Raw genomic sequence first — 21,334 nt, 5'->3', positions numbered from 1 at the left:
TTTTCGTGAGGACAGCTAATGACATTGTTTCTTTTTCTGTCCAGCATGATCTGTTCTAAAATCCCCAGCTCAGCTAATTCAACGGGGTTAACAATTTTCTATCATAGGCAATTCTCCGGGCATGGGACTGAACCTATGTAATTGTTTTGTTGAAATCACCAGTTTCTTCCCTTGGTATGGAGTTTTGAGTGGGATCTTCCAAGCGAATCAGGAACAGAAATCCCCTTCACAGTCACCGCTTAGTGCCAGCTGGGGCTTTATTCAAATTTAGGATCTGAGAGCTAATTCAAGCCATCTGCTCTGTAGGTAATCCTCAAACAGTTGACTAGATTACACCATTCTGCATCACCAGTAGATCGTATACCAGCACTATGCAAAGACAGAGGGGATTTTCTTTACATAGTGGTAGCATGAAAGGTATGTACCTGTGTGTGCATAACAGAAAAGGACATCCTGAGTTCCCATGTAGCTGTTTTAATCACCTTTACAGCAACAGCGAATTGAAACCCTTATATCAGACAACCAGTCTGCTGGATATTCTGGCGTTCATGTCTCAGCTAAGGATGGGCTGCGAGTGTCAAATAGCAGGGCTATAATCTGTATCTCCTGCCCTAGTGGCGAGCATACATCTTCAGAGGCTTCCTGAATGTAAAATGCAAATGGCTGCTTGTATTGCTAAGAGGCCAAATTTGTCACTCTGTAGGAGCTGCACATTTGCAGCACAAATACATGTCCATTTTACTACTACAACAAGACAGGAATTTGACCTCCACAACTCTGCTTTTACACATTATTAATATTGCTCTGGCCAGACAGACAAGGGCAGAATGTCTTTTTTTGACACACAACCCTCAAGCTTTTACAGTGTTGATGAAAAACACCCAGACTCTAAATCTCTCTAGGCCTCTGACCCAGCAAAGAGTATTATAATTTGCTCTTTTAACTCTGCAACCACTTGAACAAGTGCCAGGCCACAAACGTAGCTGGGCTGCAGACAGAACTGCTTCTTTCCCTGTCTAAGGGATTCTCCTGCTAGCTGAAGTCTCTGTTGGGCCTCCCAACTGATCTTTCTCAGTTTGTATGTCCAGGGTCTGAGGCTGTAATTCCCCACACACACACCACCTTGTCCTTGGTCCCTCTCCATTCCACCCCAGGTCACTGTTCTGGGTGGGAAAAAGGAAATCGGCAGCCACTGAATCTCATAAGAGGAAGTGCCTATCTATAAGAGCAGAAAAAGTTCATGATAGACTCTCTTGCCCTCATTTCCAACTGTGCCTGAAGGTGCAAGTCCCCAGGGTAGTCAGGTCTGCAGTCAGTGCTTGCTCCACTGGCTTGGAGAAAGATCTGAATTATGCTGGCAGAGTTTTTGGTTGGATAACTCAGAGAAACTCTGCACAGGAATAATCTTTCCGCTTCCCCTCTACACTCTTCCTTTGCTGTCCTGTGAGCAGACTTTGATATAAGCTTCATCCTCCCTAAAACAAAATTCAGGAATGTGCCTAGTATATTTCTAGAGCAAAAGAATCACCGCCTTTACCCACTGCTCCTTTTTCCTATGGTTGGACTATTACACAGCAATAGTCATCGATTCTCTGAGTTTACTAGCCTTTTTTTCTGAGGGAATGAGTAGCTATTCACAGCTTTTGAACAACAGCAGAAACCCATCAAACTGCTCTGTGTCAGTCTTGTAGGGAACTTGCTCCTTTAGTGGGGACACATTTCAGAAGGCTCTACACTTTTACTCTCGACCTGTTTGGAGTCATTAAACACAGTTGTTACGGAAGCATTAGAGTGAGCAGTCCTGGACACTAAGCTTTAAATGTAGCAAGGAGAGAGGTAAAAATTTCTGTAAGCTTCTGGTCTCAGAGCTGGCCAGAAATATTAACTCAGCCCCAGCATCAGTTTGCTCTTCCTCAGTTCTGCTCTGAATGAAAGGAACAAGGACAGGCCCCTGGGGCTGGGATTGATCCATCTACCCAGCGAACACAAAACCTTGCACAGAAAAATCCCTAGCAATTTCTTTGGTAATATTAACCGCCCTATACCACACTTTTCATCAAAGGTCTCAGTGAATGCTACAAAGAGGACATTGGTTCATCTCTGAACTGGTGTTGTTACTATGGTGCTGCTACATATTAAGGGATTCTTCATAGAAAGCAGTTTAATACAGGCAGAGAGAGAGAAAGAGAGAGACCAACTGCACGATGCAGAAGTGCTCCTGGGATCTGAATAGCTCTCTAAGCAATATACATTTGGAAGTGAGGTAACTGTCATCCAACACTGTGGTAACGGATAACTTCTCCTGGGCTTAAATTTGCAAGCAGACATTTTCACTTCCACATGGAGAACCTCAGGGTGGATAAATTAAAATTATGCTTACTGTTTAATAAAAAAAAGAAATTAATGTGTTCGCTCCGTTTATCCCTGCTCTACAGCTGGATGAAGGAGTATACGAATTCCAGACATCTACACAGTTTCCTGATTTCAATGTGCCCAGAAATGTGATGTTCCTCAGCTTACATTAAAATATCACTCCTACCTGGAAATCCAGCTGCTGCTATATACCATCCTGCTTATGTCTTCTAGTCAGCTGATATGATATTAGTAACAGCCCATGAAAACTAACTAATACATCAGCAGCAATGATTCATTTTTCATTGAGGCAGTGACATACTAATCTATGGACCAGATGGAATGGAGCCTTGAGCAATCGGAATCAAAGAGCAACAGCCACAGTCTGAAAGAAAGAGAGATTCTCAGTTGGTTTCCTATTAAATGCTTCTATTTTCATTTTGTTTTGACTCAATTGTGTGCATCACCACGGCCCAATGAACACATCTGGCTGACATCTTAGATTGCATACCCAGCACATTACTGTGTTTGCTCAAAGTTTCACTTCTTCCAAAGTCAGTGCCAATGTTCTGTGAAGACAAATTCTTTTATTCTTGTCCTTAGGTGGAATTGGGGGACAATACAATCAGTTGCAGCTGAAAGTGAGATGAGTAAATCCATCACTGTAATGATGAACCACTCCCATTCTTCTTCACCAGCAAAGTATCTTTGCCACCATAGAAGACAGAAGATTAATTTGACTTGGATTTTGGAGCACAAAATACAGCCGCTTAGGAGAGGTATCATACCACTGAGTTACTACAGACTATCTAGTTCAGCCCCTGCCAAAAGATAATATGCATCTAATATTGACAATGATTTCACATGTAAATTCTTACTGGCCATGTCAGCTGTGTATGAAATAGAGTTTTTAATGTTTTCAGGCATTGGTGAGCGCATAAATATGCTTTGATTTTTTTTTTTTAATTAGATAAATTAGAAAAAGTCTGTTTTTTCATTATCTCTTATCGTTCCATTATTTCAAAGGTCATTTTTTTTTACTCTTTCCACTAGAAAAAGTGGGACCTTCCACTCTCAGCTGCTGGAGGTACAGATCTGTTTGTTGTATTGTATATAATATTTCCTTAGGTTCTGGAAGACATCTGAGAGTTTTTACAAACATGTTCTTTATATAAACTCCGTAGCATTTTCAACAAATGTATTTTCAACAATTTCTGTAGCTAGTTTTTTTTATTTTTTTCTTTTTTTTTTTAGGTTTATGCTGCATTTATCTTCCAGAAAGTTACTAAGTTGTATGGCTTTAAAAAATGCTGTGGTTGATCTTGTGTTATTAATTTATATGCTAATTATAACACAGTCATTAGTTTTGAATTCCATGTAGTTTCTTTCACTACAGGCAGTGTATTTTCTTTGAAGTCATATCACATTGTGATCTGGTGTCAGTTCAAAGGCTGTGACTTTGCTTTTAGTGTTGTTTAGACATTCTTTTTACTTAATATGCTGCTTTAAGGATCAACAATGAGCTGATGCTGAGGGTAGTGAACGAATGTGAGCCTTGGCTAGGCTAGATTAGAAGAGTGTTGTATTTTACATTAAATAAAAGTAATTTGAGGCACAGTTATTACCTACTAGTTGTTAGCTGTCCCTCCAAATGCATAGACGTTATTGTCTCCATTTATATGGTATGTTTGCTTAATTGAATTTCTTGTTTTCCCTATCTAAGAACAGATGGGAAAAGTAATTGTAATACTAAATATCATAGGGTACCTGGAGTAAAGTAAATTAACAAAATATAATGATTGCAAGAATGAAGCAGTTAAACCATTAACAGAAGATTTACGATTAAGAATTAACAGAGAATATAGAATTTGCCAAGCAACAGAAATCACCTGGTCCACAGAGAAGCTTATAAAGAATAAACAGGGCTCTTACTTTACAGATGAGGAGAATCCAAAATTCCAGAAGAAAGGAGACTTGAAAAGTCAGATCTTGTGAAAACAGCTTGTGGAATTATGCATGCTGTAGCAATTAAGATAAATTGCGATAATGTCCACTGCTTTACAAAAATGTGTGATTACCAACAGAAGGCATATACAGGATGGATAAAGAAAACAAGGACAGCATTACTTGCTCAGATGAAAATTATATAGCAAAAATGTACAACACAGCAGTCAAAGATGACTGGATGGTCAAATTGGAAGTAAATAGGATAATTATACTTTTAACTGTTAAAACAGAAGCAAGCATGTTGCCAGAAATACTTCTAGAAGATTCTCAGAACAGAATCATACATACTGGAAAGTATGAGGGAAAACAGACAGGACAATGATAAGCTTATAAACACAAGGAAGTATGTGAACAAAACTGGGAAATAAATTGGAAATACATTGGAAAAGACATAATTTGTACCCAGGAAAGATCTCCAATTAATACAGAACAGACCTAGAAGAGTCCCCTCCCCTTATCCTCATACTACCACCTCCTTCTTGCATGTCTTATCCATTGGAAAGATGTCCTTAAATCAGAGACTAATGGGGATCTTAACAGAGTCACTGGCTGGAGAATCATAGATCATGTATGAACATACTCATCTTTGTAAGGAAAAATAATATCTTCTAGTGCCAGGGCTGTCAGGACAAAGCTAAACAAGCAGAAATGTAAATTCTAGGTAATAAATATAATATATGACTAAATAAGATTAACGTAGAAAGTCAAATGAATAGATCATAGATGAGGGCCTGTCCACATAAACAAGGAAAAGGTGTAATGATTCCTTGGAAAGGTCAACAGTATAGAGACGTTTGCATGTAACCTAACTGCTTGCAGCAACTACCTGGAGCACTGCTTTACCACAGTGTTTACTGGATGTGCAATGTTCTTATTAATATAGAGTCTGAGAAACTGAGGGAGTTGATTGGGGAACTCTGTTCCAATGATTCAAAGTACAAGAATCAAGTTCTGCACTTATGCCTCCACGGACACTGTTAGTGGTGTTGCAAAGCTGTGCTCCAAGCTGGAAAATGATGACTTCTGTGTCACAATGCCAATGAAAACTTAACGTCAGTGTGTTCTAGAAAATGAAGAGGTTTTGGCTTTAATTCACAGAAAAGTGTTTGCTGAAATTGGCCATGTAACACTCACTAACACAGTCAAGTCAGTTCTTCCTTAGAGGGCAAATACTGTTTTCAGGTAAATGCATCCTTGGCAGACAGTTTGGAGCCCTGGGCCCTCTTCCAGCTACCTACCTGTGTGTAAATGCAGTAAGTGCATCTTAGAACTAGATTTTCTATGTGACAGTCCAATTTAGAAAAGCAACCAATGAAATATTCCTGCCTTCTTTGGACGAAATATGGCCTGTGATTACCAGAGATACAGTTGAGGTTGAGAGCATGAAGAAAATAAGTGACACTGTTAGCAGAGCGTAGTCATATTACCAATTCTTATTAAAAATTATGGAAGATCTTTCATTATTAGTTAGGAGTAAAATGGATATGTGACGATCCTTCAGGGACTGAAAAGTCTAAGCAAAAAGCCTGAAACATGTTACACAGACCATTAAAGTCATCAAGGAAGCTGGTAAAACTTGACAGACGTACTGAAAATACAGGCCGTTTGGATGGTTAATTCGGCTGACAGAGGAAAAGCTGGACATCTGTGTGTATGTTTGTGTGTATTTACACTAGCTGCCAACACTTTATCAAAATGGTAGGACACAGACAGCCATGTATTCACTTGAGATTGTCACCTCCACAGCGTGATTAGGTTTATAATCATCTCCGCATCCGAGAAAGGAGAGAGAAAAAGGGCAACGAGTCAAGTGTCTCATTCGGGAGAACTGGGCAGCTACTGGAGCTGTAGGGTCGTGGTACCTGAATGCCTTGTTCAAGTGAGCTCCACAGATCCAAGGGTCAGCAGCACATTCCTTGTACTTATGTTGATTCTGAAGAGTAAGTATTGGTTTAGAAAGGACGATATGATCTTAAAACTCTACGTTTGATAGTGAAGCACCCCTGTTGTCATTGTGCCACCAGGCTTTTGTTATCAGTACGTATGGGTGACTGGAACTGGCCAAGATATGAAGTGGAGCCCTTGAAAGCCAGGACACTCTCTGAATATACATTTTTATTGCTCAGACCTTTCAAAACCTTGCAGTTTGAACCACACATGAAACTAGCAGAGCAAGTCAAGGGAGTGCATTACACCCTCCCAGGCAGAGACACGCCACTACTTGGTTCCTGCCTCCACTGCTGTATCCCCAGCTGTTGGTGCTGCAGCTCCTGGCCAGCATGCTCACTGAGCAAGACTTTCTCCTACAGACTTTCACGCAGGCTAGACAGACTGAACTAAGCTTCAGTCACCATATATTTCCCTGTAATGAAGTGCGTATCCTGTTACTTTGGTAATAATTGCATCTTAGGTTAATAGCCATTGATATCTTCTCTTACAGAGTTTATTTACTCCATGACATAATTACTGTGTCTTAAACACAAATCACCCTCAAGATAGCATCTAATTATCTTCTCATCATTCTGCAAATCTGTTTCGTATTGCCAATAATCTTATTACTACAACTGCAACACTCATTAAGCAAACAGAGAACAATAAAAATATATACAATAAGAACACTCAGATTAAATTTGAATCTCATGATGAGGGATGGATAAATCTGGAGCAGGTTGTTCTCAAAGATTTCTGCCCATTATTTTCTGAGAAAGCTTTGAATAGCTCAAGAAAATCCTATTTCAGTTGCAGGCTTTTTTTCCTAGAATCTGGCCATTTTATGTGACTCGGTTACCACAAAATGGCACAGTCAGGCCCAGAAATAGTCAGCAGGATGTTCCCCTTGTGAGTGTGGAGACTTCTTGGAGGAGGTAATGTCAATGGCTTCCCATGACAAATACCAGTTCCCGTGTAGGCCAGCCCTTGAGGCTGCCAGCGACGTGATGAAGCTGAACTCTCTGACAGTGATCCAACGTCTCTTGAGCACGTCAAACGCTTTGATGACATCAGGGATGGCTTTGAGTAGGGTTAGGAAACTGTCACTTTCCTCTTGACAGGTAGCCGCTCTTGATGTTGCACGGAGCAAAATAGAAACACAGAGGCATTCAAAGCCATCCATATTTAAAAAACACGGGCCTGATCTTCAGCTCATGGGAGTAAATAGAAATACATTCATGAAGAGCTGACAGCTAGATTTTCAAGCTGTTGCTGCGTATCAGCTATTAAACATACAAATGCTGGCACGTGCCAGGTTATATTCAGCTCTGTTATACCTGCACAGACACACCTGAGTGTGTATCAAAACAATTCCTATTCCAGCTTTAATCCAAACTGTTTAGTCCAACAACAGATCATCTTTTGTCCTACTGGTAAAATAAATGCTGACAAATGTGAGAGTTTTTTTCAGCTGCAAAATGCATAAAAATATATTTGGAACATTTTATGGTCAGATTGCATACCTGATGAAAATATTTATGAGCATTTCCTCTCTGGGCATATCAAAAATATCCTCATCCAACATCACTATTTTTATCAGCTCTGTTTCTATACCAAATGTTCATTTTGGCCTGGAAATAAATTCTGCATTTCACACATGAATTTGTGAACACTTTGGCACACTTTGCCAAATGGCTAAGAGGAAAATTCACCCCTTGAAATAAAGTAGATGCCATTAATGAATTAAATGAATGAGGGGTTAATATATTATGTGCATGCATGTATGTGTAAATTACTCTGTGAGGGACAGTGAGAACAGACAAAAGTGTTTGGATTTAATTCCAGTTTGGGAGCGGTTACTAGTCATTACTTTTTTGAGCTAGACCAGCTCCTTTCTACTTTATATTCACCCAAATAATTTAAACCCCTTTTCCTTATAATATGCAAGTTGGCATTTACCCCATTGATAATTCTGTGTTATTACTGCTAATATAGTAGGAATAGCAAGGTATCCAGTTGCATTTCTCAGTAAAGTAGGCAAAAGGAAAACAAAGAGTTTTGTCTTTAAAAAGACAAAACTTCTGAATCCGTAAAGAAAGAACAAAATGTGAAGTTGCAGGATAACATCTTGCCCCAATATGACAATTTGCATTTTTGATTTACTATTTGCTATGCTGTTAGAAGTGTCCTTCAGCTCAAGGGCCTGACTGGTTGCAGGTCCCATGCAGGATCCCAATTGCTCTTCCTCCTGCCTGACAACAGGACACCCTTGCTTTGCTCCAGGCAGAGTAGGGCAGCAAGGAAAAGAGATGTTTCTTTTTGTGAGCTTAGTTTCTGGTCTCCAACACTCTTACTTCTGCTCTTCAGAAAGGAGAGTTTGCATGAAATCCCTTTCTAAACAATCTTTCTTCAGGATGCAGGCCCAAAGATATCTTGAGAGCTTTCCATATGGTTTGCAAACTCAGAAATGAACTGTGAGAACCTGGAACTTAGTAATGTGCTTCCTCCTGGCCACTCTTTCTGTGGGATGGAAGCTAAATAGTAAACCTTCAGGAACAGGGTTTGCCCTCAACCTCCTCTGACCTCTACAAACAAAAGGAGAGTAGTTTCAGAACTAGCAGGAGTGAATGTGACAGCAAAGGAGAAATGAGATATGAAAGAGAATAAAGGACTCCACACAGAGGTGACACCCTTCAGGGTAAAGCTTGCTAGCTAAGACCTTTGCTTGTTTGCAACAGCATGTGCTATTTGTGACTGAACACAGACAGTGGTAAGGCAATAAAAGGCTTTTTATTTAAGGTGCTGACACTTCAGGAGAAAATGAGAAAGAAAGAGGTGCTAAAAGACAAATATATTGCTTTTCATTTTTCTATCCTCTCTCTTCTTCCTTAAATTTTATGGAATGAACTTTCTCAATTTAAGAGCTTGCCAACAAAGGTCTGACAGGACAATGAAGAGCCAGCCACAGCGCAGGTTGAGAAAATCTCCTGGAGGCCAAACTTTGCCAGAGCTGACCAGGGAAGGGCATTTCCCCCATCCGGCCTGATGTCTCCTCACACATGTCAGTTAGTGAATCTAATGCATGACTTTCCATACCCACCCTTATTGAGTCCTGTGAGCCTCTGGGCCACATAAACACTATGTTCAAAAAATAGGTGAATGCATTGCTAACAAATGTGTGACTCAAATCCAGGTCTGTAGAGAAGTTGTGAGGCTGGCGAATTAATCTGTTGTTATTGGCAATTTGGCAAAAAGGTGAGTCTGAGATTACTTTATACTGACTGGAACTATGACCACCTGAACTAGTAACACCATCATTGGCAACAACACCTAGGAGCATCTGTATCAGGAATACCTTCATAGCCTTCATAATAAGCTTTTGCCGGTGGTAGCCTGCTGTCACTGCTTACTTGTAGGTAAAGCTGGAGAGTTGCAAGGTTTCCTGGAAGGCAGTTCAGGCTGTCACAGCTAGAGTTGGGAGGCAAGGTTGGCTGACTCCCCATCTTGAGATGCATCTTCCCTCAGGGCATCTTCCCATGTCTGCAAATGTTTCAAGTTCCCACATTTACCTTGAGAGCATTCAGATCTTACCTCAAACAATATGGATCTCCATTCTGGCTATGAATGTTTCTGTACTACTCTCCCTGGTCAGCTGCTATTCAGAGCTCGTGACCCAGAGCGCAGACCTCAGCAACTGCAAAGCCTCCCAGCTGAAAGAAAGAACCAACATGATGCACCTTTAACAAGAGTGACAGTGAGCCCTGTGATAGCAAAGGTGTCTCAGGACATAGAGCTGCTGCCACCTGCGTCCACTGAATTCACTGGGCCTCCCAGAAAAGTGTGTATCATCTTCATAGAAAAAAATGAACTCTGAACACATATTTTAAGCCTAGTTTCTTAAGGAAATGAGAATTCTGTCACTTTGTATCTGCTCATGTGTCCCTATCAACCTTTGAATCCACTGGGTATTTGCAAAATAATTTGATGGAGCATTAGAAGTCTCAAAAATATTTTGATTTCTAATTGTGAAAATTGGTAGCTGGGAAGAGTGCAGAAAAGCAAGGTAATGCATAAAATCTATCTGACTGAAGGAAAGAAAAGGAGGACTCAGCAGTTACTTGTTCTGTCTGAAAATTCCTTATAAGCCTCAGCACATGGTATATTTGTCACAAACACGATGGATAGAAAACTCCCAAAGGGAATGAGCTAGGTTAAATGAAGCAGAAACTGTGGACTGTCAGAGACACATTGAATGTGAAACTGAAAATCTAGACTTTGTTCAATTCACAGAACAACTGGTGTCATTTTCAACCTCCTTTTCTCTGTGACAAGTTTGTAGGAGGCTGGTGAGGAACCACAACAGAAAAGAAGGAAATTTGCCGTTCTGTGAAGATGGAAATTAAATTTTGTTTTATATTTTATCTACCAGCGGAGGGTGTATGTGCGTGTCTGCATGTGTGCATATGTGTCTGCATTCATTTAAAATTTATTTAGTCATCGGAAGACATTGAGGTACTTAGTGGTTTTCTGCGCGTAGTGATATCAAACATATATGGCCAATTCCATGTGCCTACTGTCTCTATGAAGGCTCTGCTTGCATGTTTTATTCCCTTCTCTCACCCTTTGGCTGTCTCTGCTTTTTCACATTGCATGCTCCTTATGGCAGGGCTTATTTCTCCCCGTATGGCAGAAAAGTTGCTGGCACGCATTTTGAGCGTTGCTATGAACAGTCAGCAAGAGGGAAAGCAAGAGCCCTAGTGTCTCCAGTTCTCTTCCTGAATGCCTTCCTTGTGCCTCCCCCCCCCCCGCCAATCTTTGACTGGATGGGTTATGTTCAGGGCGGATGGGTGGGAAAAGATGATGGCCTAGACTCAATCTGTGATCTCTCCCCGGACTGTGTCTGCTGGCCACCCTGCCTGGTGCTGCCCAGTGACCGATGACTCACCTCCCGAGGCACGACTGAGGCCTTCCAGAGGACTTCGCTAGCACTGCTAACACAGGTTTGATCCTGACCAGCCAGCTGAAGGTCTTTGCTACCAGGGATGGCCACTTTGACTTTTAGAATTGAGGAGACCAAGGGGTAAACTGAGGACTGGAAAAAAATGTAGAGAATTAAGCAAAGGGAAAGTGTGGTTTCCTACAGGGAAGCAGGCAGCCTTTGCATGTTAGCAGCAGGTGCAGTACAGCAGAGAGAGCATGGTCCAGGTATGCTGAGGACCCAGGGGCCTGGAGCTTTGCTGTGCTGGGTCTGCAGCCTCTGCCACTCGTGGCTGGGTGTGCTGGTGCACAGCAGCATCGCAGCTGGAGACCCCCCCCAAGTGCACTGCAGAGAAGAGCAAGGATGCTCCTCCTGCATTTAAGCAGGCTTTTTGTAGCTACTCCTTGCAAATCACCAGTCTCTCACTCTCTTTCTGTCCCATGAGACTCTGTTTCTTTGTTGTATGGTTTAGCAATAGATCACCACCCGTGCGGGCACTAGCAGATGCTGCGCTGGCACCAAGCGCAAAGAGCACATCCAGCTTGCCGGGTAGGGCCCTGTTGTTCCACCTCATATCTTTCCAATGAAAATTCACCAACTTTAGTTATTGCCCTTCTGAAAGGAAAAGCTTGACTAAAGCCCTCGGGACAGACTGCATTATAATCTGTGCAAATTTACTCCAGCGCAGTTTCCTGATGTCAACGGAGTGACGCAGGATTTACAGTGCATGGAGACAGGTTCTCTGGCTTGTTTGGCGTCAGCAGCAGGCTGATAAAATCATAGCCAAGCTGGCGTAGTTCTTCCACTTTTATTCAATGCAAATTAGCAAAGCTGTGCTCCCCCAGAGCAGAGAGGAAAAGAGAATTTCAGAAAATGCAGCTTGTTAGGTGGTCTGGTTGGTCTCGGCAGGAAAGGAGCTCAGCCTTGACTCTTTAGATGGCCCCCTGGGGAGGAGCCCGATAATGTAATGGAATAATGAATGTCTGGCTATGAAAGCATTTCATTACCAGAGTCCTCACCCCATGCAGCCCCAGTCTATTTCAGTTATCGCGTGCTTCTGACAAGAAAGGTCACCATGAGATTACGCTGCCTCTGAAACGGAGCAGCTGCATTTCAGCACAAGTGGGTCCTTGCTCCTGGGTGGGCACAAAGCATTAGCAGTTGAGCTGCTGCTGGGGGCCTGTGTAAGGGATTTTGCTGCTCTGAAGAACCTGAATTGTTGCCCCTTGTCCCTCCATTCAGCCCACTGACGTCCCATTGTATTGCAGAAAAAGCTGCTGGGCAGATTTTTCTCTCCTGGACCTAATCTGCAAAATATTCCTTACTTTCCTTCCTAAAACAGTAGTTACTTCCCTTTCCAACAAGGTAGAGTCTTGAATAGATGATGGTATCTTTGAAGGTACCGGTGCTAATTTGAAATGGGAATGGGACTGCCAGAGACCAGAGCTCCTATTTAATTCCCCAACTGCTTGAGCGGTCAGAGGTGGGCGCCCAGCCCAGCTCTTCACCACCAGCTGAGAGGGAGGGTCAGTGTAAGGTGGGCTCAGCCCCCACGTTTGCTGCTGAGACACCTTAATGAGGACGCAGCAAGCCCCTACACTGCCATCAGCAGTTTTTGCAATGTCAGAAGAATTATTTAAATGCCTCCATGCCCCACTTCCTCAGCAGGGAACTACAGTTAATGAGTCCTCCTTCTCTTGCCCTGTATCCACTTTGCCTGGCTGGACAGCAAGTTCCTGTGCAGCGGCACGGCACTCATGTGGTGTCTGCCCTCGGTGTGGACAGCATGGCCCTGAGAAATGGAAAACTTGGAAAGCAACAGCGAGCTTGCAACAGCCCAGGTGCTGCAGGGAATGATGGCGCATCTTGTGGTTAAAATTCAGCTGTCGCGTGGCTACCTCAAATATGGATTTGTACACACGAACCTTTCCTGAAGTCTGCCCCTTGCTTTCCGTAGTGCAAACCTTTCTACACTGCATTTACTGTAAACCTCCCTTGTGGTGTGGCAGCCTCCCTGCTATTGTCCACGTGCCATTACTTTCAAGAAGCAGCTGGTCTTTTCTTGCTCCCTTTTCACATCCTTCTTCCTCCCTCCTGATAAAACTGCGGTTACCTGCAGTAACAACTGAGCAGCCTTTTCTCCTTCCTGCTCTCTGTTTAGGCCAGCAACAGGGAGGTTACAAGCACTGGTTCTCCAAGAGATGTCACTCTAAATTTCACACGACTGTGCACATCCTCTGAGCTTCCTACAGCCCCAGAGCTATTGAACTGATTTCTCACTTCCCCAGGTGCTAGCAAAGGGAAAAGATCAATGAATTTGTGCTAGTAGAGATGAGCTTTTTGACTGAAAATTCGCCTTTCCATTTGTAGCCTTCATTTTGTTCCTAATTGCAGTTGATGTTTGAGCTAGTGCCTCTTTGGTAGCAGGTAGGACCTCATCTACAAAGACCTGCAGGGTATCGTTTTCTGTTGCTGCAATCCAAAGTCTGTTGTTAGCAAACATTCAGCTGAGGAAGAACTATCGGCTAGAAAAATGTGCCACGTGCCAGGATGTTTTAAGTACATCCTTGTATTTGGCTGTCTTGTCTTGAAAAGTATAATTACTAAATCAGGTAGAAAGAGCCATCATAAAGATAATTTTCATGTTTAATACCATACCCAACAAAATAATCACTTTTAAAAAACATCTTGTCTGAATTTTAAGTGCAAGTTTAATTAGTTTAAAACTCATCGATTAGCAAAATTTAAATGCTTTACTTTTCTTCTTGATTTACTCTTCTGTTTTCCCTCTACTAAAAGAGTTGAAGCCAGTTTTGTCCATACATCTCTTCATTTCTTGTTATACGTTTGGGGTAGCTTTTAAGCCTTTGCATTTGTGGCAAATCCCCTGACCCTTGGGTGCTCCACCTGGGACACCTGCAGCCTGACTCTAGTTGGGCATTCAAAATGGTGGAGAAGAACATATGTCTGACTTGTCACCATCAGCAAGAGGAAGCAAGTGAAGGGAGGACGCAATAGTATCAAGTAAGGGTTGAGCATGTCAGGTTTCCCGAAGCCTGAAGGGACTCAGACTGGACAGCTGTGGGAGTGAGCCTGCCATGTGAGTGTTTTTCTCATGTGAGCTTTCACTGGCACTTGGGGAGCACTGATGCAAAAGACAGTCGGTGACCTGACTTCCCTCCAATCTGTCCTGTCTCCTGAGTGTTTCAGGCCCGTTAATTTAGACTTCTTGGCCGTCAGTAGCTACCCCAGCACACAGCATTTACATCCTTAGGGACAAAGGAGCACTGAAAAACAGGAGGAATGTATTTCACATTAGTGTTTGTTGGTTTATTTACTGCGGGGGGGGGGAGGAATTATTTAAATGTCTCTATAAATTTCAATCCCATCACAGACTTTTACATATTAAGTGATCCCAAAAGGGATTAGTGGTGTTAGAATACACGAAGCTTCCAAAGCTCCAGAAGGAATCACTCTGCGAAGGACAGAAAACCTCCTCATAAATAGTCAGATTGAGATACCATTTGTGCTTGTAAAATTATTTTATACAGTATTTCCAGTAGGAAGACAACTAGCCATTATTATTAATATTTTAAAAAGAGCATTTCCGATGCCTCTGAAGCCACCCACCTTCCAGTGGTGCTCTTTGGCCTTTATCCTTTCATCAGGGCTGGGGGCAGTGAGAGGTGTCCAGCCCCGCTCCTGACATAAGCAGACACATCCGCTTAAAACACACAACATGATGGGTTTTTTATTTGTTTAATCAGTTTACATTCCACAATTGACAATTTACTTATTTATTTTTTAATTTTTCATGAACAAGTTGTTTAGTTAGTTACCAGACAAGATTTTAATCGATGGAAATACAGCATTCTGTGCCAATTTGGATAAAAACAAACAGAAAAAACAAATAAAAAATAAAAGGAAAATGGAAAGATGTAGCCAGTTTTTTGGCGAAGTCCTGTGATGCTTTCTGTGACTTTTGTTACTTTAAACTTAGAGGGGTTTGTCAACTTCCTATATTAGTTTCCTGATCTCAACCCTGCCACTAAAATTATCATTCAGGGCCATGGTCCTGCAAAGACCAGTGCGTGTACATAAACACGTGCATGTCTGCATATTAGCACCTTGGATTAAACAGAACTGTAAGTGGGGGTTTGTTCTATGTTTAAACAACTTCTGTTCATCTCTTCTGCAATAACTTATAAGAAGAAATGGAAAGTACAATACATTTGATAAGATGTAGAGTCACTTGTGAGATCAGCCAACACGTTCACATCTCACTAGAACAACCAAATACAATAGTCATTTATGTTATTTTATTGTTAGCACCAATGGCCACAAAAGCCACTTTGCTTCTTGCAACAGCACAGGAGTAAGAACCTCACAGCACCTGCCACCCTTGATTACTTCTGACCACTGGATGTTACTGTACAAAACTAATGAAACTTTGCTGTTTGGCTAAAAAGTGCTCCACTTAGCTGAGCTAATCCATACAAACTTGACTGCATATATAATTCAAATGTCTTTGACAATGCCAGAAACAAAACCAGAAATGGACCTATCTTTTGATTTTTAAAATATGCTAAATTTTAAGATATTTTAATGTAATTCCCAGTCTAGAAAAGCATTTAGGCATTTACCTAGCTTTAAGTATGGCAATAGCATCATTAATGGGACATTCATGCTTGAAATTAGGCAAAAACTCTTGTGTGTTTTGGAGGATCAAAGCTTGGTAGCAGTGCACTGATAAAGCCAGGGTCTTGTGGCTCTCCTAATCCTGGCTTTCACATTTACAAGCACTGCAGGTTTGGAAAAATCAGCTACAGTCTGGATTTTCAAAGCAGAAGACTCCACTTGCAGCTAGTAGAAGTTTTGAGGGGGCAATGATGAGATTTTAGGCATGAAATTACTAAACATCAAGTCTTTTCCCAAATTTTCAGTTTTTCATCTTTAAAATGGCTATAATACCTGCCTGTTGCAGACAGGTTTGATGTAATTCATATGTGTAGAATATGACTCTCACAAGCATGAGACAGGAGTCAGATGCAGAGAAGGTCCAGATTGGCCTCCTGGTTCATGAGCAGCATGGTGGGAGTCTGCAAGGCTAGGCAAAGCTTTAATTTTCAGTTGTGGGATGGCCCTGCATGCCGTGCCCCAACTCCTGCCCGTGGCCTGGGATTGCACTTGGTGCCAAAGTGTCCCTGTAGTGCTGTGAGGGGCTGTGCGTGGCCTTCCTTCAGCAGGGTTGGAGCAGTGATTACAGCTTTCATGAGAAGGCAAGACACTCATTGGAAGGCAAAGTGGAAAATCATGCAAGCAGAAAAAGATTTAGAAACTGTTACTTAGCTGGCTCCTGTCCTGCGGTAACTGCAGGGCCAATGAGACATGCAGACCCTGCCTTGGGGAAAGGGCCCTCGCCAAAGTCAGCGAAAGGACAGCATGTGATTGGGCACATGGGGCTGTCGTAAAGAGTGACAAGTAAGATGGATTGGGAGAGACTCACCCTCTAGAGCCTCCCTCCCAAGTAATGTCGCACACTGACTTCATCATAGGAGGTTTCCTTTGACAGTAAAGCTCTGAAAAGCAGGCAAAACCCTCATGGGAACAGTGAACTCTACAGCTGAAAGGACAACCCTTGAGAGTCTCACACCCCAGGACCTTCCCCATTCCTCTTAGGGAAGGAAAAAAGGAGGGCAATAATGACGTTTTTAGGAAAATTCTCAAAAGTCTTACAGAAAATGCTCCTGCATCCTTAGACTTGATTTATTCTCAAGCCCCTCCTCACTAGAGTTCACTCATAAAGCCTTTATTTCATTTTCACAGACAACCTGAGTATCGAAGTAGTCACATATGCAAGTGTCAGTATCGAAATGGGACTCAGGAAAAAGGTATTTATAGGAAGCATCTCTGTATTCTCACACAGAAGAGGAAAAAGGAGAGAGATCCATACATGACTACTCAAGAAAAGGAGAAAGAGAACAGGAGAGGAATATCAGGATGAAACAGTATTGTCTGGACAGGGAAATACTGCACTAAAAATATTTCATTTCTGGAACTATTTTATCTGCCATTTTCTAGTAGAAGTCTTTCTCCAAGTATTGGAACACAATATTGATTCTTTACTTTATAGGTCCTGCAGTTCATCTGAAGTCCCTCTTGCCATAACCTTAACAGTTTTTTAAAAAATAAAGTTGTTCTGAGAGATGGGTGAGGACTGTCAAGTCACTGACTTAACTTTTGCTGTGGAAATAAATAGTAGTGACTATATAGTGCCATAATAGCTGAAGTTCACTTAGCCCTGGAGTTTTCAGAAATCAATTTAATTCGTTCACTCCTCTGACTGTGTTTGCTTTATTCATGTATAATGTGGGAATATACAAGAGCTTCAAAGTTCTCATGCTTGATTAAATTGCTGGTCCTTCTAGACCAATGTGGTATCAATATGCAATTCCAGATTCTGGCTCTGAGTGAGTACTAGCATGAGAAGGAGCCCTATCATCAACATTGTCAGAATAGTTTTCTAAATAATACAATCATAGCCCATTCTCTTTTTGAGTGCAGGGTTCAGTTTTTCTGAGGACAACTATAATCCCAACAATAAGGGATGAAATTGCCATCTCTTTAATCTACGTGTAAATTGTAAAGCAGTTATTAAGAATGGAAAAAAAAAAAAAAATATGAAGCTACTCAAACCACTTCTCAGAGGGGAATTTTTCAATTCTTACTGCCAGCTAGATGACTTTTTTCAGGTCAGTTTGTGGCTGGAACAAGCAAGTAACCTTCAAATAGATTAGCTATTCAAGCTATTAGGACATGAATTCACTCTGGACTGCTTCAGCAGTGCCCCAGGACTGGCAGTGATGTGTGAAGAGTTCAGGTGGACCAGACCCAGATCAAGACAGCTCTGACCGCATAGTCTGTGGGTGGAGACCACCATGAGTAATGGTGATCTCAAAAGCTATTTCTAGTGATGGGGGCAAGCTCTACCCTGCACAGTCACATTGCAGTGTAGGAGGGAAGGGCTGCCATCAGCGTTTACTTTCGCTCCAAAGCTCTTCCACGGTTAACACTTGCCTGTGGCATGCCAGGCCGGGCAGTGAGTCTGAAGCACAGTGCTGCAGCTGATGTCTGCATTGATGCTTTTCTGCACTTTGTCCCTGATTCATCTTGCCAGGCTTTCAGATCTTCACCAAGTTGCCCAGGACAGGTGAGTGGTCCCTCCTGGGAGGGAGAGGAAACTCCTGAAGCTGACTTAGATCTCAGATTAACTGATTTGCCATCTAGAAGCAACTGTCTGTCTTCATTAGCTCTACAAGAAACCAAGGGAGATGATCCCATTAGCACAGACAGCTCAGTTAAGTATGCAGGTTAATGGGGATGAATTCAGGTCAGAAAATCAAGGCCTTTGCGTAGTTTGACTTCATCCACACAAACACGTCACAAACATATGCCTAGTGCGGAAGAAGAGCATCCACACAAAGAACTTCTTAATAAAGGATAAATGAGTCTATTTAGAGAGCTAATATGGGATGGAAATTCTGTCACGGCTTTTTCAATCTGTTTCTCTTCCTTAGAAAAGCCCTTAAGACCCAGTCCTGTGACTGGATATACGTGCGTGCCACTGACTTTTGTGGGGTATCCCTTCTAGGCTGGTGCAATGGCAGAATTGTGATGTTTCCTGGAAATAATAGTTTTTATTTCATTTTGATTTAAATTTGAGATATATGAGGATTGTGAAAAAAGGAGCAGTCCTTTGCCTGAAATTCTATGCATCAATTTCAGGTTATTTCAGACAATCATGAATCTATGGACATTTTTCATAAATTTACATATATATATACGTATATATATATACATATATACATGTATATGTGTATCCTCCTATGGGCTAGATTTATTACTGCATTATTGCAGCTACATGCAAGATAATAGTTGTTTTTTACAGACAGATTGGCCTGAAGCTGGAGTGACTTTGCAGTGACTCCATACCACTGTCTGTGGAAAAGATCCTTAAGTGGGCTGACATATGAGTACAGCCCCCTTCCCTAACTGCCCTCATCACATATATAAATAAATAGGGCCAAATTTCACAGCTGTTAATGAGGCAAATTTCCCATTTATTTCATTAAGTTGCAATCATCGGGACTTACACTTGAGAAAGAACTGAAAGTTCAAGCCCATTTTTTAGGTACAGATCACAGCTTTGAAAGTTGTAGAGTCTGTCATCCTAGGCCTCAAAATGTTCTAAAATAACTTAAATTACTGCAAGAAAATACCTTCAAAAGTCTCCAAATCTGCTATTTTATAAAAGTATGGGGATTTTTTTTTTTTTTTTGCAAAAGATCAAACAACTAATACATGAATATAAGCACTTAAGTGATGGAGATTGCTGAGTAAAAATAGTAAGAGTTTAAATTAGATGTCTGTGATTATTGTTGGTGCCCAGGAGTTATAAATAATTCAATATAATCTTACTGAATAGTCTAAGGCTGCACTTTTGTTCTGATTACTTGAACTTTTTTGTTATGATCTATATTGTTAATGAAAAGCTCTTCATAAAAAATGCAGCCTTATGCTCTACAGTCAGATGAAAATATTTTTGAGATAAAATGTCACAAAACCTTAAGCAAATTAGGAACATACATGTTTTTTTAAAAAAATTCTGTAGGCACCAAAGGCATTTAGCGTTTTACTCCCATTCTGTGTCTAAACAGGAATTAGATGCCTAGGCTTTTTTGTGCACCTGATCCCAGGAGATTACGTCTAACCTAATTCATGCTTTTTAGCATCTAAATTACTTTGAAACTGTGGCAAGACCCCCAGGTCAAACAGCTTTTGAAGACTTCTCCTTAGCTGATCTCCTGCAGAATGGCTATTGCTGTTTGGATGTTTCTGCCCAGCTGGCAATGTAACAAGGCCACTTTAAAGGCAGGACCTTTACAGGGGGATTTCTGACCTCTCTCACCGCCGGGACAGTGGCGCAGTGCCACCCGGATGGGAAGACGGGAAGGTCCCTCCTGCACTGAGCAACGTGAAGTGCAGGTCTTGGTGAAGTGCAGGTCTTGGTGCTGCCGTTGGCCCACATCAGGCCCCTGCGGAGGACAGAAGTAAGCCTGGGCCATGTGCCGGCATGGTGCTGCCTCTCCAGACAGCGGGATTTTTACTGCAGGGGATCATAAACTTTTCCATGTTGGAGGTAATATGGGCAATTTTGCCTGCTGTGACTAATGTAAAAAGCTGGCCAGCTGTGTCAGCCTTTCAGTCCTGGAGAAACACCTTGTAACAGCTGGTTGCAAGAAGCTCTGCAAGCATTTGTGACTATCAAGATCGTCCTTCTTCCAGGCTTTCCATCAGTCTTATGCATTCCGAAAGCGACTCCCATTTGTATCACACGAGCAGTTAGTACCAGGGTCTGTTGCACTAGCAGGTAGTAAGAACTTGTGGGCACAACTGCACTTTTAGAGGTAGAATTGATAGCTCAGGCCCGACTGGATGCAGGAGTAGTTATGCAGAAACCCTGAATTTAAGAGCACTGAGAGTCAGCTCTGGAGAGTCTTGCTGCGGTGGCTTGAGATGTTACTGCCCTGAGCTGTTCACCCCCTCTCGTTTTGCTGGCTGCATCTGCCCAAAGGCAGAACAGGCAGAGAGAAACACTGTCTGTGTCTCACCTACTTCCTCTCCCTGCATCTCTGGGATGAGGTTATGAGAAATAAGTCCAATACTGGCAACTCTTTCGTAAATGTCCAAATATGTTTTAGCAGAGAATAGCCAGCTCATCCCAATTCCTCCATGCTTCTTCGCTTCCCTTCAGCAGACAGTTTGCGTGTGATCGGCACAGCATGCACGCCAGCCTAGCACGGACACAGATGGCGTCTGAATTGCATTGCAATTCCTGAGTTAGGTACAAAAGAATAGAAAACAAACTCTTACGCTGCATCCTGCCATATAGTTTCTCTCTTTATAGTACACATATTTACAGGATATTAGCACCCACACTACATGGGAGAGTTGTGTGTGTGTGTTTAAGGAAGGGGGGGGGGAGTCAGGGTGTTGATATATATAAAC

This window comes from Rhea pennata, chromosome 1 (assembly GCF_028389875.1).
Source record: "Rhea pennata isolate bPtePen1 chromosome 1, bPtePen1.pri, whole genome shotgun sequence".
NCBI classification, from domain to species: Eukaryota; Metazoa; Chordata; class Aves; order Rheiformes; family Rheidae; genus Rhea; species Rhea pennata.
This window is presented reverse-complemented; position numbering follows the sequence as displayed.